Source organism: Chrysoperla carnea, chromosome 5 (assembly GCF_905475395.1).
Source record: "Chrysoperla carnea chromosome 5, inChrCarn1.1, whole genome shotgun sequence".
NCBI classification, from domain to species: Eukaryota; Metazoa; Arthropoda; class Insecta; order Neuroptera; family Chrysopidae; genus Chrysoperla; species Chrysoperla carnea.
Genome location: NC_058341.1, coordinates 42,314,256 through 42,330,736, shown reverse-complemented (window position 1 = coordinate 42,330,736; position 16,481 = coordinate 42,314,256).

Sequence of the window (16,481 nt, the reverse complement as noted above, 5' to 3'; positions counted from 1 at the left end):
TAATTAAAAAAAAAATTCGACCAACTCGAAACGACTCAACTGAATGTTACCAAATTTTTTTTCGGATCATACTGCCGGTAATACGCTTTGACCGACATCGTAATGCAATCGTTTTTTGTTCGCGTGATATCGACCAGGAACAAAATGACCACGATAGTGCTCACCTATAAACCATTAATCAAGTGATACAATACGTACGTTTTTTTGATCCAAGGTGCGTGAAGGTTCGTTCTAGCAAACTTTAGCTCCACAACATTTTACGTTTTGAACTGAAATCAACATGGAAATAAATAAACATTTTTTACTTTTGATATTAATAAAATTTATATTTTACTGAAAAACAAAACACATGCACAATACTCTTACCTGCTTTAATTTTCATTTTCCGGATAAACTATTAAGCAGCAGGCATTTGCCTACTGACCCCTTGGTCTGTCGCCGCTATGCATTAAGATTCTCCGCGCACTCACGCAAAGAAATTGGAAATGTTTCATAGAGAGAAAATTCATGTTGGAAAATTTGGATTCTCATTGACCATAAGTATTCTAGCTTTTTTTCGACGCATGCTGCCAGTTGATATATACTTCATACTTCATATTTAACAATAATAAAGCAAAATTTAGATTATCCGCGTCTTATTTTACTTACATCTCTTATGGTCATCTGAAATAGAGCTGATTATCTTCAAGAGAAATTAATTGCCTAAGGGCCCCGACATGGCTAATCCAGCCCTGCTTTGAATAAGTAATGTCAACACCTTTTAAGAAGTTGAATTGTGATCCAAGGTACAACACCATACTCTATGTTTGTATGTTTGTAAACAAGTAGCCAATATGTGGAACATAATTAGTATTAATTACAAATAATAAATTTAATGAATTTTTAATTAAAAATCGAATGACCTACAGAGATAAAAGTATTATTTAATAGATATTTGTTTAAAATCATACACCATATGTGTTTTATTGGTTTTGTTATACGAAACTAATATTTTTTTAATCGTTTAATTTATTTATACAATATATGTTAAAAAACCGGGTGACCAAGTTAAGTGTTGAAATGTCAATCTGCAAGACTGGCAAATTACTTCGCATTACAATATTTAAATAGGGTACTTTCGATAGTGCAAAATAAAGATATCAATGAAATTTAATAAAAATTAAAATTTATGTAGAAATATACTTTAAATATTCTGAATTTGAGTCATAAAAGCATATAATTGTTATATTTTATTAAAGTCAAAACTCGTAATTTTTAAACTGTATATCATGTGACCTAAAACAATCTCAAAGAGCCCTGGTGTGATATCATATCGGTATTAACCATAGAAAATTATACATAGATAAACCGAGGGATATTCTAGCCTGTAAATGGATGCGATATAATAACTCAGGATGAATGAGGGAGAAGATTGTCAGTTAATTCCTATGTGTCCTTGTCTTAGTCATATGTCATAATCATATGATGCAATATGCAGCAAATAACATATAGATTAGACAAGGCAAATGGGAACTAACTGGCAACCTTCTTTCTCATTCATCATATTGAAAATTTTGGGCCATGGCGTTCTCAATGTATAATATTCTATGGCATAAACTATCAGTTCAGTGTAAGCAGGTAGGTACATATCTGTTAAATTTAACTATGTTCTTTCGTCAGTGAATTTTATTTGTACCTATTTATTTATAAAAATGCAAATAATAACCACTAAGGGCATGATAATAAAAAAGGTAAAAATTGATGAAGGAAAAAGTATTGATACAGTAACAAGTGTGGTAGAAGATTTTTGACAGAATCAAAAAAAGAAAAATTACTAATATCAATACTTAAATCATGAAAATGATCTTGTTTGCAAAAAAATTAAGAAGCTTTACAAATAGCACACTTTTTTAATGACATAAATATTAGAAACGCAGAAAAAGAGACACGATTCAATATAGAAGTGGATTATGGTATGGTAATAATGAATTACTGCTTCGAAATGTTTTGAAGTAATGACTGTTGATCATACATACAATATTACGTCACCAAATGGATGACAGCATTTTTGTGTTAATTTTGCCAGAATATAATTTATTGTGGTTTTTTATTAGGAAAATCAATATTTTGAATTACTTTTCTAACTATAGTTAAATACTCTATTGTACACTTGTGAGAAATGCAAAATTTGACGCTAAAATAGAATTTGAGCCAGCAAATCAACAACGAATGCCGCTCGGTCTTGGATAGCCAACACTTGGTCAAGGCTAATAAATAAAGTCACGACTTAAGAGTCCTTGCACATGCCTTTGCGACTAAACACTCAACGTTTTAAAAGCACTGAATCTTCGGTTAGTAGCAAAGCTTTATACAGTATATTCTAACTATTCTGTATAAATCTGAAACTTGATTAATTCACATAAAAACTCCGACACTTTCTCCGACAGTAAAAGGAAAATAACTCATAACAATTTCTCACCAAACATTTTAAAGAGATTTATTGAGATTGATGAATTGTTAAAATGATGGATGTATTTGACGATTTGATTTCTATATGTGAATAATATGTATTATGAATTATGTATGTATCGATATATTTACATCTAGATACGTCAGTGGGTCAAATTATTGAAGATGATATCTTAAATTATGTATCATTTACTACACGATTTTTTTTATCAAAATGATTGAGTATAGAGATAAACGTAAAATAGTATTTCATGGAAATATACGTAGGTTATATTCTGTTCATCTTTAGGTTTTGTATTCTGATCATATTTATTGTTATGTGATTTAAATTTTTTATTATGTCCTTACCTAAAATATCAAATTCAAAATGATTTCGAATTGTTTATATTAATTACGAAGTATTTTGAATTAAATATAATGGAAACATTAATACTCCTACATAAGTATATTTCATATTTTTTTCCAGAATAACATTTGAGTGCAAACCTAATGCTTTACAATATGAATTTCCTTATAAAAAAATAAACAATTTTTATTTGAAATAATTTTTCGTAAACATCTTTGTTTTCTCGTGCGAGGGGACATTAGAGACAAAATTTTGTATCCATTTTCTCCAACAAGTGAAATTTACAAATTTTAAAACCGCCGACAAATTTTTCGGGTACTAGTACTCTAACATATCTAAGAACATTCTAAATTAAATTATTTTTACCTTAAAGCCTTTTCCAAGCTGAGCTGAATTTGAAAATCAGCCCCAATTTTTTAGTTTTTCCGAGTAAGGAACCCTAAACTCGCACTTGAAACATAGCTAAGAATACTCTGCATTAAATTACTTTTGAAACGAAACCAAAAAAATCAAAATCTGTTCAGCTGTTTAGGCGCTACGATGCCACAGGCAGACACAGGCAGACAGACACACACACATAGCGATCAAACTTTTAACACTTCTTTTTGTAGGCCGGGGGTAAAAAATCTATAAGATAGAGAAATGAAAGTTTGTAGGTTGCTTCAACTAGTGAGCATAAGGAAAATTTTTTTTTAAATCGAAAAATAATCAAAATTATTCAAAACTGGTACAAATGGTGACTGTAGAAGGCGATATAAAGCTACTTTTTTGGTATGGTATTTATTCCTTTAGGGGAGCGACATACTTCGTTTTCCAGGAAAAACAAGTTGCAGTGTCTGCGTAATAGATAGAAAACTGAGAAAAGTCCGAAAATTTGGAGCACAACTTTTTTTAGCCTAAAATACGTTTAATTTCACATTCCCTTAAGGAGTCCAAATAATATACCAAAATAGCAGCTTTGCATCGCGTTTTGCGATTTTGATGTAAAATTTGACTTGCGTAATTCTTAAAATATAATATCTATATCGTAAATATTCCTGAAAATCTTAGTTTTATAGAAAAAACTATCAGGGGATACATTTATTGTTTAAGTGAGTTTTTACAACTTAATAATTTTTAACTATTCTGAATATTTACAGTTAAATTTTCTTTTCAATATTGATATTATGGAAACCAATCAAATTGATATTATGGAAACCGATGTAATTAAAGCATATATTTTTTTTTTATGGATTTAATTCTTGATTTATTTTATCATTTGTTGTTGAATGTAATTGAAGATTATATTATAATATATAACACTAATGAAAGTGTCAATTTGAAAAATGAGAATGTTTATGTATAAAGATTCATTTAAACGAGTCAAAAAATAAGCGATCCAACGCTATAGGGTTTTGAGTTTTTATAGAAATTACTAAAATCAGATGCAATTGGAGCAAAGAAACAAAGTGGAGCTTACATATTCCATAAATACGAGTGATTCTTTTTATAGCGTAGATCCGAGACATAAATCTTACTAACCAGAATATGCTTTTCGAAATTACATTCTACAGAACTGTTTAATTTATGTGAAATTATTGACTAGAATTCAATGTAATATTCAATACATTGATTTTAAATACATTAATGTGTTTCGTACGCAAATAACGAAGAAAGATATCAAATAGCAGACATTATTTGGCTATTATATCAACGTTTTTGACACGTAATAAAGGATTTAATTTTAAAAAGTGACCATGCCAGGATGTAAGTGGAGGAACATGCCCCATCACTAACATTTCACGATTTTAAAAATGAAAACAATGAGAAAATAATACACAAGTGCAATTTACCAAATTCAAAAATCCCCGACAAATTTTCGAGTACGGAACTCTAAACTCGCACTGGAAACATATCTTAGCACACTCTCCATTAAATTACCTTTTCCTAAAGCCTTTTCCAAACTGTGCTGATTTTGGTTATCATTGGTAATTTTTAGTTTTTTCGGGAACGGAGCCCTGAATTCGCACTTAGCTAAGAACACTATACATTAATCACCTTTTAAACGAAACAAAAAAAAATCAAAATCGGTTCATCCGTTTAGATCCTACGATGCCACAGACAGACAGACAAACAGACATACACACACACACATATATATCGGTCAAGCTTATAACACCCATTTATTTTGGTTCGGCGGATAAAATATCATCAGCAATAATTTTGCTATATTTTATTTACATGCAATTATTTTTTAACGGGATATTTATTTCAAAACGAAGAACGTAGAATAAGTAAGTACATTATGTTCTTGAAAGTGAATTCCTTAAATTTAAGATAAATCTATAAAGTTGTTTATCGTTATTAAGAAAGAAAGAAAGAAAGAAAAGATACGAAGTAAAAATTTTCTCGGAACAATTCGAACCCAAAAACTACACGGTATCGTCATGATAGAGCATATATATATATATCGTGAAAATGAGCCTTTAGGCTCTCATTCATTGTTTGACTTACACAGCTTATATTGTTTAGTATATGTATTAGTTGTTTAATAATATATCTTTCGTAGTAAATTAAACATTAATCAATGTCGCTCACTCAAAAAGTCAATCTATTGTAGATTTTTTTTTATATTTCACTTTATTTTACGTATAAAAAAATAAATAGAAATATTTTTTATTACCTAAATTACAGTTCATATCAAAATGATAACCGTAATCCTTGAAACAAGTATAATTAATGCGAGGGATTCAATGTGACAAAATGAAAATGAGTCAAGAAAAGAGTTATGATTTAAATCTTAAAAATTACGTTAAGATCTTCAATATTAACATCCTCGCCAATCTAAACAATTCACGGGACTCATTAGGGATAGCTTTCATTGATTTACAATCATTGAAAAGATATCTCTGAAACATTTGTTATATGGGAAGGAAAATTATTAAAAATGTCGTATGGATTTTATAATTATACCCCCGTTTATATTAGTTCTAGTTTTTTTTTTTTACAAATTTTATTTAATTAATATTTTATAATATAATTTAAATAAAATTACATTTATTTATAACATATTTGATGGGAATATTTTAATAAATTATAATTGAAAAATAAATTGAATTATAGAATAATTAATTTTTAACCACATATAATAATGAATATTTATTAATCACCAACCGTTGTTCTCCGATCGTATTAATTATCTATTTATAATTGATAAAATATTGTAAAATACTTTTAGGAATTTTTATTTTACTTCAAAGATCAAAATTAGCTGTAGTATCATAATATTTATTTGTAAATTAAATCCAAAATGTTGTGAGCTTAAAAAGAAAGGAGTTGTTATTCGTTGTTATTTTAACTTACTTTAGCGATAAAATTACTTATTTTAAAGCTATATTTCAAAAATGCTAGAAAATTCTAAGGTTGCTGTTATATTTAGAAGAAGAAGAATTCATTACATATTTTTTTATTAAAATATTAAAATTTTGTTTGATTTTGTAATTTTTTTCAAAAATAAAAATAGTTAATTCTCAAAATAATAAGAATTTGGAAATATCTGTACAGAGGATATTTACAATTAGTAATTCATCTAACATGTTAAGATAAGGAAGAATCCTGAACTAATTGGAGAAGAAATACGAAGATAACAAAAAAGAATTTAATTAATTACATTAGTAATCAAAATGATTGCTGATGTTTTACTCATGAAAAAAAAACTAATATTTTCATTTATTTTTTAGGGTTCTTTTTCTTCACATTTTTAGCAAAATGATAGATAATAGCGACAGAAATCTATTGTAGGCAGCTCCGTGAAAAAATTATAGATCGATCTTTGCCCTTCAAAGTTTGGCATTTTAAAGGTGGTAAAATTCAGAAGTTTTCTTGTCCGTCGTACAGTTTTTGTGACATTTTCTTCAAGAAATAATATAATTCCGATTTTGATAAAATTTTACACTTTGGCTTCATATTAGTCTTATGTTTTGTCTTATTTTATGACAAATCTTATTCGAATAGGTTCCGATTGTAACAACATTTAATTATGTTCAAACCTACGATTTCGAGGTGTCACACAAATTATACTTCACATAGGTCTTACGCGTTCGAAGAAGTTAGTGTTTTTCAATTTTATTAATGTGTTTCGCAGTTTTTCGAGTGGATAAAAGAATGCACATCCATAGGTTATATTTCGTTGTCGGCCAACATTTATTAAAAATTTGGTTATTATCCCAAAATAATTTTCATTGGCTTAAAATCATTCAATTTTGACAAGGTTTTTGGAATCATTTACCATTTCTGGTAGTTTTTTTCATACCTCACAGTTTTCTATTTAAGATAAGATAATTTATTTTGTTGGTTGTAGCCACGTATAAGAAAACACGTAAAACTAAATGAACTCATGTATCTTTTGATGTAAACATTATACCTATATAGATATACATTTTCACAAAGTATTTGTTCACAAGTTTGTTCTATTTACCCCGATCGAAGTTCACTAAGGGTATGTAAAATAAAATCAAAATAACTCGGAATAGCACTCTCTTTTTTTTCTTACACTTAAAGTAACAAAAAGAACAAATTTCATGTGTTGAAAACAACATGGACATAATATAATGTAATAGTTAGGTACAAAAGTTCAATAAATAAAACAAAATGAGAAAAATCGTAACAAAACAAACTCACAAGAATATAATTGTGGGAATAGGTCAGGAATGAACTTCATACGATAAATAATAGATATATATAAAAGCCTGAAGCTTTATCATTATTGAAGAGAAAAATAGACATGAGCGGCAAAGCACCATCGCTAATGTCAAATTGAACTTTCATAAGATAATATAGCTCACACATCAGAAAAACGCATGAGTTATAATTTATAAAAATTAGCTTCATTTAAGAGATAAATTAAAGACTTCTGTAAAACTGATGAACGAGACACAGTTTATGGCCGTCTGTGCTGATATACTCAATGAATTCTGACTATTTAACAATAAAAAATTAATTGAAAACTGTACATATATTTGATCTGTGTAAAGAAATCCCTGTACAATTTATGGAAGTGAGAGCAAGGGAGGTGAAGGCTATAACACGGTGGTCTATACTTAGTCCAGCGAGAGGTTGAGTATCAAGCTAGTATTTACATAAAAGGGCTGAAAAGGGTATCGATACTTCGAAAAGGTATTCCCTTAACGTTTATTCTATTCTTAGATAAATTTTCGATATTTTTGCCTAATTTGGTGTTACATAAAATCATAAAAACCTTGAAAGTGCGAGCTTTTTCGGCATAAATAGGGAGAAGGGATTAAGAACTTAACATCCCCAAAAGTAACTTTGATTCTAATGCATTTTTCCAAGGGAACTCCTTTCTATTTGCGGAAACCAACCGAAGTTCTTAAAACATCATTAGTTACTAGCACCACATATCGAATTTTAATATTTTTGAACTGATAAGGGCCTGTGGGGGATGCTCGAATGTGGCAGGAAAAAACATATTTGAAGATATGAAATTGTGTTAGAAATCAGACATCTCCAAAACCCCTTTAATTGTGTTTTAAGGTTCATGAATCGAATTTAGACACTCCCACCTCTCTTTACAGACCTTAGCTACAAACATCAGTCTATATTTTCGGGGAGAATATGGATAAAAAATATAGGAAATATAAATAACTATATACCCTCATACATTGAATTGTTTGAGTCTGATAAAATATATCCTACGTTTATCGAAAGAGAATTTATTGAGAAAACAAGCATATCTTGTTATTCAGGTAGATATATGTATTTTATTTTATAAAGTTTTATCATGTTTTCCTAATAACTTTTAAAATTAAATATGATTGGAAATTAGTTGAGAAAAAACTTTAATATATTATGTGGTGCTTTCTTTCCTCGTTTTATCATTATCAATCAAACTCAGCTTAATTTTGGGTATTTGTACATAAAATTTCATTTAATAGTCGCACCATTTTGCTAGATGTAGTTGTTTTTTCTCCAATTTACTTTTAAAATGCGTAACTTAATCTCGATTGAAGCACAGTTTTTATGAAAACATTTTAAATACAGTATATATAGTTAAATCCACATTTGATAGAAAAATTCGTCAGCTTACGAATGATGATATATTGGATTTTTTGCAAATAAGTGCACGCTTTCAAAGTTCGTAGAAAATGAGATAATTTTTCTCACCCTCTTAACCCTCAGCGAAAAACAATGTGAGATTCTATACTTAAAAATTACAAAGTATAAGCACTCGAATGGACAGTAGAGTATACCGATCAGACACAATTTTTCTCGTAGATACACATGCTTGAATTTGCGCTATTATTTTAATTTTTGCAATTTGTAGAACGGTTTGTAGAAAACATAATTTTCTTTCGGCAAATAGAATCTAGATAAACAAATATCTGGCTAATAATAGTATCTATAAGTATCTATTTGCTCTTGAAATATAAGCAACCTGAATAAACGAAACTTCACAGAATCAGGAATATATGGAAACTTACTAATATAGTGGTCAGCGTATTTTCCTTTTTAATGATCTAAAATATGAAAGAAATTGCGTATTATGCCGTCCACAAATTAAAATTTTTAAAACTTTTACATAGTTCTAATAAATGCATCCTGTATACATATGTGATATATTATAAATTAGGATAATAAAGTCCACAAAAAGGATTAGTTATTCGTCAGTAGCACTAATAACTTGGGAACGTGACATATAATGAGCTTATATAGAAAGTAATTAAGAAACAATATGTATAATATACCTACGAAACGACTCTCTGAATAAGGTCTATGAGCTTTAGCCATAAAAACTGATAAAATATTTATTATAGGACGATTTAATAAGACGAAATAAAATGTTGTTTTTTAATAGATAAAAGACGTAAGTTCTTTATTTTTATACAAATAAGTCATCCGGATTATTTTCTTTTCCCAAAATAGGTATTATTTATTTGTCAAATACAATTTCTTATCTTCCAAGTAAACTTCCGTCTTTAAGATTCGAAAATTCACGATTTGATTGATGTAGTAGGGTCTTTTTCTTATGTACCAATTATAGTCCTTCGAGTCGGATGAAAATGTACCGAAACATCCCTATCTCTATTCTCTATCTTCTCTATCTCTATTTATTATAAATACGAAAGTAAGCATGTTTGTTTATATGTTTGTTTGTTTGTTACGCTTTTACAATAAAACTAGCGAATTGTTTTTAATGAAACTGTACAGCAATATAGCCCATATTTCAGAATAACACATGAGATATAATTTATAAAGATATGTCAATAAAAATAAAAAAAATTAATTTAATTTGACATTACCATAATTTACAGATTTATGTAAAAGTAGTCATTTCACATTACCATAAATTACAGATTTCTGTAAAAATAGTAAATATAAAATATTTCACGGTCATCTTTTCTGATATACACAATGAATAATTAAGACTATTATACATTTAAAAAAATAGAAAACCATACATATATTTTACCTGTGTAAATCCTTATCATTATTTTGAGTGTTATAGAAAAGGAATAAGTGAGAGCAATCTTTATCAATCTTTACTTTTAGCGCATATTAAATTAGTCACAACACTTAATATGTTGTGTGTGTAAGAAAATGAATGGATCAATATTTTCATATTATTTCTTTTCAGACATTTTGCTCATTTAAAGAAATACTACACACGGGTAAACAATTCGTTTCGGCATCGATAAAATTGTACTTTCCATTATTATTGTAAAAATTTTTAAGAGAAGATATATTTAAATTTATTAGAAAAAACCACGTACTAAACAAATATCACGATAAATAAAATATTATATATGAAGTGGAAGAAATAACTATCGTCAAAAATTTATCTTTTTGAACATGGAATATCTGTACGTACATGTAAAATTATTGCATGTATAATAGTTATGGTTACATACAATAATGGCCAATTTTTTCTCATAAACAAATTTATTTTGCCAAGTAAATTGCAAAAGTTATATCAATAAAAATTATTTATTCGAAAGCAACAGAAAATTCATGTTTATGTATCTTTCTTACCGGCTATGAATAAACCATATACGAAGAATTTTTTTTCGCCAACAAGTTTACAGTAGTTATTGTGGCATTGGACAATATGGGGCCAATAAGCTTGCACAGTTAATTTTATGTCTTAATTTTTAAAGTGTTTTTTCTCCATCTATCATGGACAATATTTTTCCTGCGTTCATAACAAATTATACTTATTTTTAACCCCCGAATCAAAAAACGACCGCTATGTGTGTGTGTCTGTGTGTCTAAGTCTCTGTGTATCGGTCTGTGGCATCGTGATGCCTAAACGGATGAATCAATTTGGAATTTTTTTGTTTTGTTCGAAAGGTAATTTAATGAGAAGTGATTTTGGCTTTCAATGAGAAGTGCGAGTTTAGGGTTCCGTATCCGAAACAACTAAAAAATAGGCAATGATCTTCAGTTTGGAGAAGGTTCTACGGAAAAAGGTGAAGTAGTGAAGTAATGAAGAGTGTCCTTAGATTTATTTCAAATGCGAGTTAAGGGTTCCGTACAGTAATAAAATAACATTAAATATTCGAATAAACGTCATTATTACATGGTTTTAAGTAAATCCTTGTCCGGGTCATTAAATAGAACAACGGTAACAGGCTCAAACTGGGTTTCTACAAGTGTTAAATAGGTGGATATTGAGAAACTATGGTAATTTACAATAATTATTAAAATGTAGCTGTCCATCATGGATCATTTTTGTAATGGTCTGGTAATTTCAAATTACATAGACCATTGCTTTTTTGCAAAGATTTAAGGCTGGTAATGACCGCCTTGAAGACATAGTATTTTTCCCAATATCGCTTTCGAAATAAAAAATACACTAACCTTAAAAATAATATTCCTTTGTATGTTTCTTGCTGAAAAAAACATTCTTTGGATATCTGACATACCTATTAAAAAATATTACACTTTTTGTTCGTTAGGTAATTCGTTAGTGCGCTTATAACTCGAATAATCACGAATACTCTATATGTACCACAATTTTTTTTGCGTTAATTTTACGTTAAATGCGTTTAATAAGTTATCCTTTAACTTTTGCGTTTATCCTTTATAGTTATCCTTTATTTTTTGTTAATTTTAATTGTTAAAAATTATCTTTCCTCGTCTATCTGCCTGTTTGTACAATTACGCTCTTATGCAAATACATTTTCAGAAGAGATAATAGTTTGGGGGTTGAAGATGATTCTTAGGAGGTTTAAGTAGGGAAAAGGAGGGAATAAATTTTTAATGTAGTAAATTTAATGGTGAGGAGGTAGGAAGCAGTTCATATCAGATATAAATTCAGTAATAAATTTTTATATTTACTTATTAAAACTTTTATTTTGTTAAATATTTTTTGTAAAGTGATGAGTCTAATTTTCAATTTTATCATGACAGTGTTTTATACAATTTATAATAAGATAAACAAAATATAAAAAAGTAAATGATATTATATTATATTTTATATATTAGCCATATAAGATGTCATATTTTACGGAAACAATTTATCAATCTATACATGGATGGTATAAAGTTAAAAGAAGAAAATTCAAGTATATATAACAAGGAAATTGACAACGTTATAACATGTAGTCAAAGGTTATTATCTGTTTTATTATATACCAGATGTTTAGGTTAAAAACTAAAATAAATCCATTTATAGCATTCGATTGTGTGAGCTCAAAATTTTGAGTGAACATGCGTTTTGTCATGCATAAATATTTGTTGCTTTTACCAAATAGATCAAATACCTTATGCGTAGTATAGTCTCTAAGTGAAACGGGAAGTTTCTTCTTAAGTTCAAAGAATTATTTCTTCAAATTTGTTTTTAATGCAATAAAATTTCTCACTAAGCGTTTTGGAATTCACTGATTACGAAAATAAAGTCGCTTAAACTTACTGATGCAAAGCCATTTCAGATTATTTTCGAAATCCATTACTGAACTCATTGAAACTTTTCATTACAAAATTTAAAACTATTGCGAAGGGTTTAGCTCTGTGTCTTATGCTCTGAGATGTGTAAAGGTTGATATGTATCGCATCTTCGAAAATAAAAATCCATCACCTAGTCCAATTCATTTTGTTTGCATCATCTCCGAGCCCCGATTGTAAGAGAGACTTCGAAATATGGAATATGAGAGTATACAACGGTTTCCAAATATCACAATACGGTAGTTGTTTGATGTCGAATTTGTCAAATTATGCATAAAGCCATAAACTAAGCATTCAAAGATTGTTGCCCATCTCCTTTTTTGCATATGTATTTTATATGTATCTCTATGGTTATATCGGAGAATGATGTCACTTTCCTATATCTTTCTGTTTGTTTAATTAGAAATTTTAAACGTTCATATTTTGCGTACTTCTAAAGATTTAAAAAAACTAACTTCACTTTTCTGCCCGTGCAGTGAGGATTCTTCACTGAAAGACAAAAAAAAAATTAGTCAACATGCCTTTTAACAAAATAACATTACCTTTTAACAAATTATAACTATAGTTTTCTTTTTCCTGATTTAAAATAAACGCAAAATTGGTTATCATAATTATTTGAATGTTCAAATCCAGGAATTAATATCGCCAAGCGTTTACCAATAAATTTCGGAAAATATACCTTATAGTTTTTCTTTTTTCAAGCCATTTACAAACTCGATTAAACAAATTGATCCTTTTTTAACTGCCAAGTTAATTTTCTCACATTTTCTATCTCTTTTCAAGTTGACACTGATTTATTCCGCGCTCTTATGTTTCCCAAATGTACAAATTAAGGGTTGTTGAAAAGTTAACCACTTACTGCTGATCAGGGGTCATTGATCACCAAATTCATTACTTCGCCGACGGAACCTTACATAGGGCAAAATAGTAATCTAATCAAGCCAACATATCAGATAACTATCTGTGACTAATTAGTAGACATAAGCTTTTCAAGGAGTCCTTAGTTAACAAGAGCAGATGATGGATGATATATATTGTTATTGTAGGACCATACCATACTTTTATATATTTCATATAAAAAATTGTTAAAGTCGTTTTTATTAATATTTCAAATTGTTACTTCAACAATAATAAGAACATCTTATACCATTTTACACATAACACACGTTTAAATTTATACGTCATACAGCAATCATCACAAATGCATTTTACTATTTCACTTCATTCTATATTATTAATCTGTAAGATAGAAAAAGATAACCGTATAAAAAGATAACCACCTTACATTATGTCATTAAAAAATCTTCATAAATAATACCACGAGTGTCATGCTATGATAACAAGCTCTGCCTTCATATTTATTCTGGCATTAAATAGGGTTGGATTAAGTTTTTGTTTGTTTACATAATTGTTTCTCAAAATATTTGTGTATACAGGACTTTTCAATACCAGGAGGTATTTGCAATTCGATTGTCACTTATTGCTACGCCGGTTAGGGCTTTATCGATATAGTTTATAACTTTAAGTGGCACAATTGTTAGCCTCTCTTTCTATGTACAAAATGGCCTAATTTTTTGAAGGCTCTTATATCTGCCTACAGTTTTTGTTATTGCCATATTGCTTCTAGATATTTTAGGTTTTTTCCCAAAATTGCCTCAGGGGCCGAGGTAGTAAAGGCGCAATCGCCTTTAAGCGTTGGACTATGGACTGGGAGGTTGTGTGTTCGAATCAAGACAGCGGCAGTCTGATTGTATGTTCAGATGTAGTTTAAAATAACTGAAAATTAAAAGGAATGATGTGGTCGGCCTCTGTAATAGACGGATATCCCAAAAACGGAGGTTAAGCCTTATTTTTATTATTATTATTATTAAAATAATAGCAAAAAATTGTATTTTATTTTTAATTATTTCTTTATTATTTTTAAATATTAAACTGCATTTAAAAACTTTCAAAGATACTAGGATTGAAAATTCCACTTGTATTGAAACTAGCTTAAAGCCAGTGGGAAAATACGACGAGCAGCTATTGCCGAAAGAATCAACATTCTTCGATGAGCTAAAATTGCAGTTATAACTCATCAACATCTATTTTTCTCCCATTTTTACGAAGGTTGATAAATTAAAATTTAAGTCTCGAAAAAAATTCTGTTCGTTTCTTTAGAAATTATTTATTCAGTATAAAGCACTACTTAGAGATTTTTTATAATCAAAAGTATTCTCCTTTGTAATATGATTTCTAGCTATTTAAAAGCAAAAACTTTTTAATTTTCAAGAAAATAACTTGATAATAATCAACAAAACCTTTAAAAATAAACATTTACAGGGGACGAGATTAGGAGAACCTGAACAATGCCAGTTCTGAATCAGATTTATTTCATGTTTGTAATCAGAGCTTAATCAGGCTCATGAATGGGAAAAAATTATTTCCAATGACTCGATCCTTCTACTCAGTGTTACGATAGTATCTTGCATATCTTGCAAATATCAAATGGCGATTGAGCTAATATATTGGATCGTTTAAGATTTGATTGGATACAAGCCTGTATAAAATAATGCATTTTTTGTTGTTGTTCGAAATATTACATGAAGATGACACAAAAGAAACACATAGAATTTTCTGAATATAGAAGATGATGCCTTCTTAAAGTTCCTTTTAATAATATAATAATATCACATTCAGTTCTCACATTCTCAATATCAGACGGATAAAAACAGGTCACCTTATATGTGTATATATCATCCTCATGGGTTGCATCGTCAACGAAGATCATGTTCATCTCCTGCAATTCTATTCTTAACTCTTTTAACATTCAGTTTTGTTTTAGATTTAACAGTTTTTTCTGAAACTTTCTTATTTATTGTCAATTTGTTCATGTCATATGCATTAAAGTTTTAAAAAACATTGAATATAATTATATGCATTATTCTTTGAGTAATGTTTGCTACATTTCTTATATTTCATGTAAAAAGAACCAATTAGTTTTGTCTTTGAACATTTAAACAACTCGCGACGGATCAGGACAATATTTTCCTTATTCAAATTAAGATAAGCATTTCTGTGGTCTGTATTATGCATTTTGTTAAAATATACCCCCGTAAGGACCTACAATAAAAATATTTAGCTAGATTATTATTAATAATCTAGAAAATTATTAATAATAATTTTGTAATCGAGCTAAATATTTTTTTGTGGGTCCTGAAGGGGGTATATTTTAACAAAATGAATATTTTCCTGATTAAATTTTTCTCAGATGTTTTGCTCGGTTATTTTTTTCAGTACATATTTTCGAAGATTGTTTATTATACACTTCTTGAGATAACAAATAGTCGATGGCTTGAGAAGTATTGCAATCTACGCCAATTCTAAAGTTAATACTACATAGAATAAATATTTAGCTCATAATAAATATTTCCATTTTATAAATGATGTTGAATCATGCCTGTTACATCAAATGTTGACCAACATGCTGTTCCATCTTTTCGTATCATATAATAATTATACTAATAATAGCCTTTCTTTTCCGAATTATAGGTCATTTCTTATATAATATCCCTCAATTCGGTGTGCCTTTTGGCATAGGTCTCCTCCAACAGTCTCCACTGTAATCTGTCTTCTGCAACCTTTGCCCAGTAAGGTCCCAAAGTGAGGCGTATTTCATCTTCCCATCTTCTTATCGGACAACCATATCTTCTTTTACTATCTGTCGGGTACCAAGTCACCTGTTTGCACCACTTATTTTTATTAC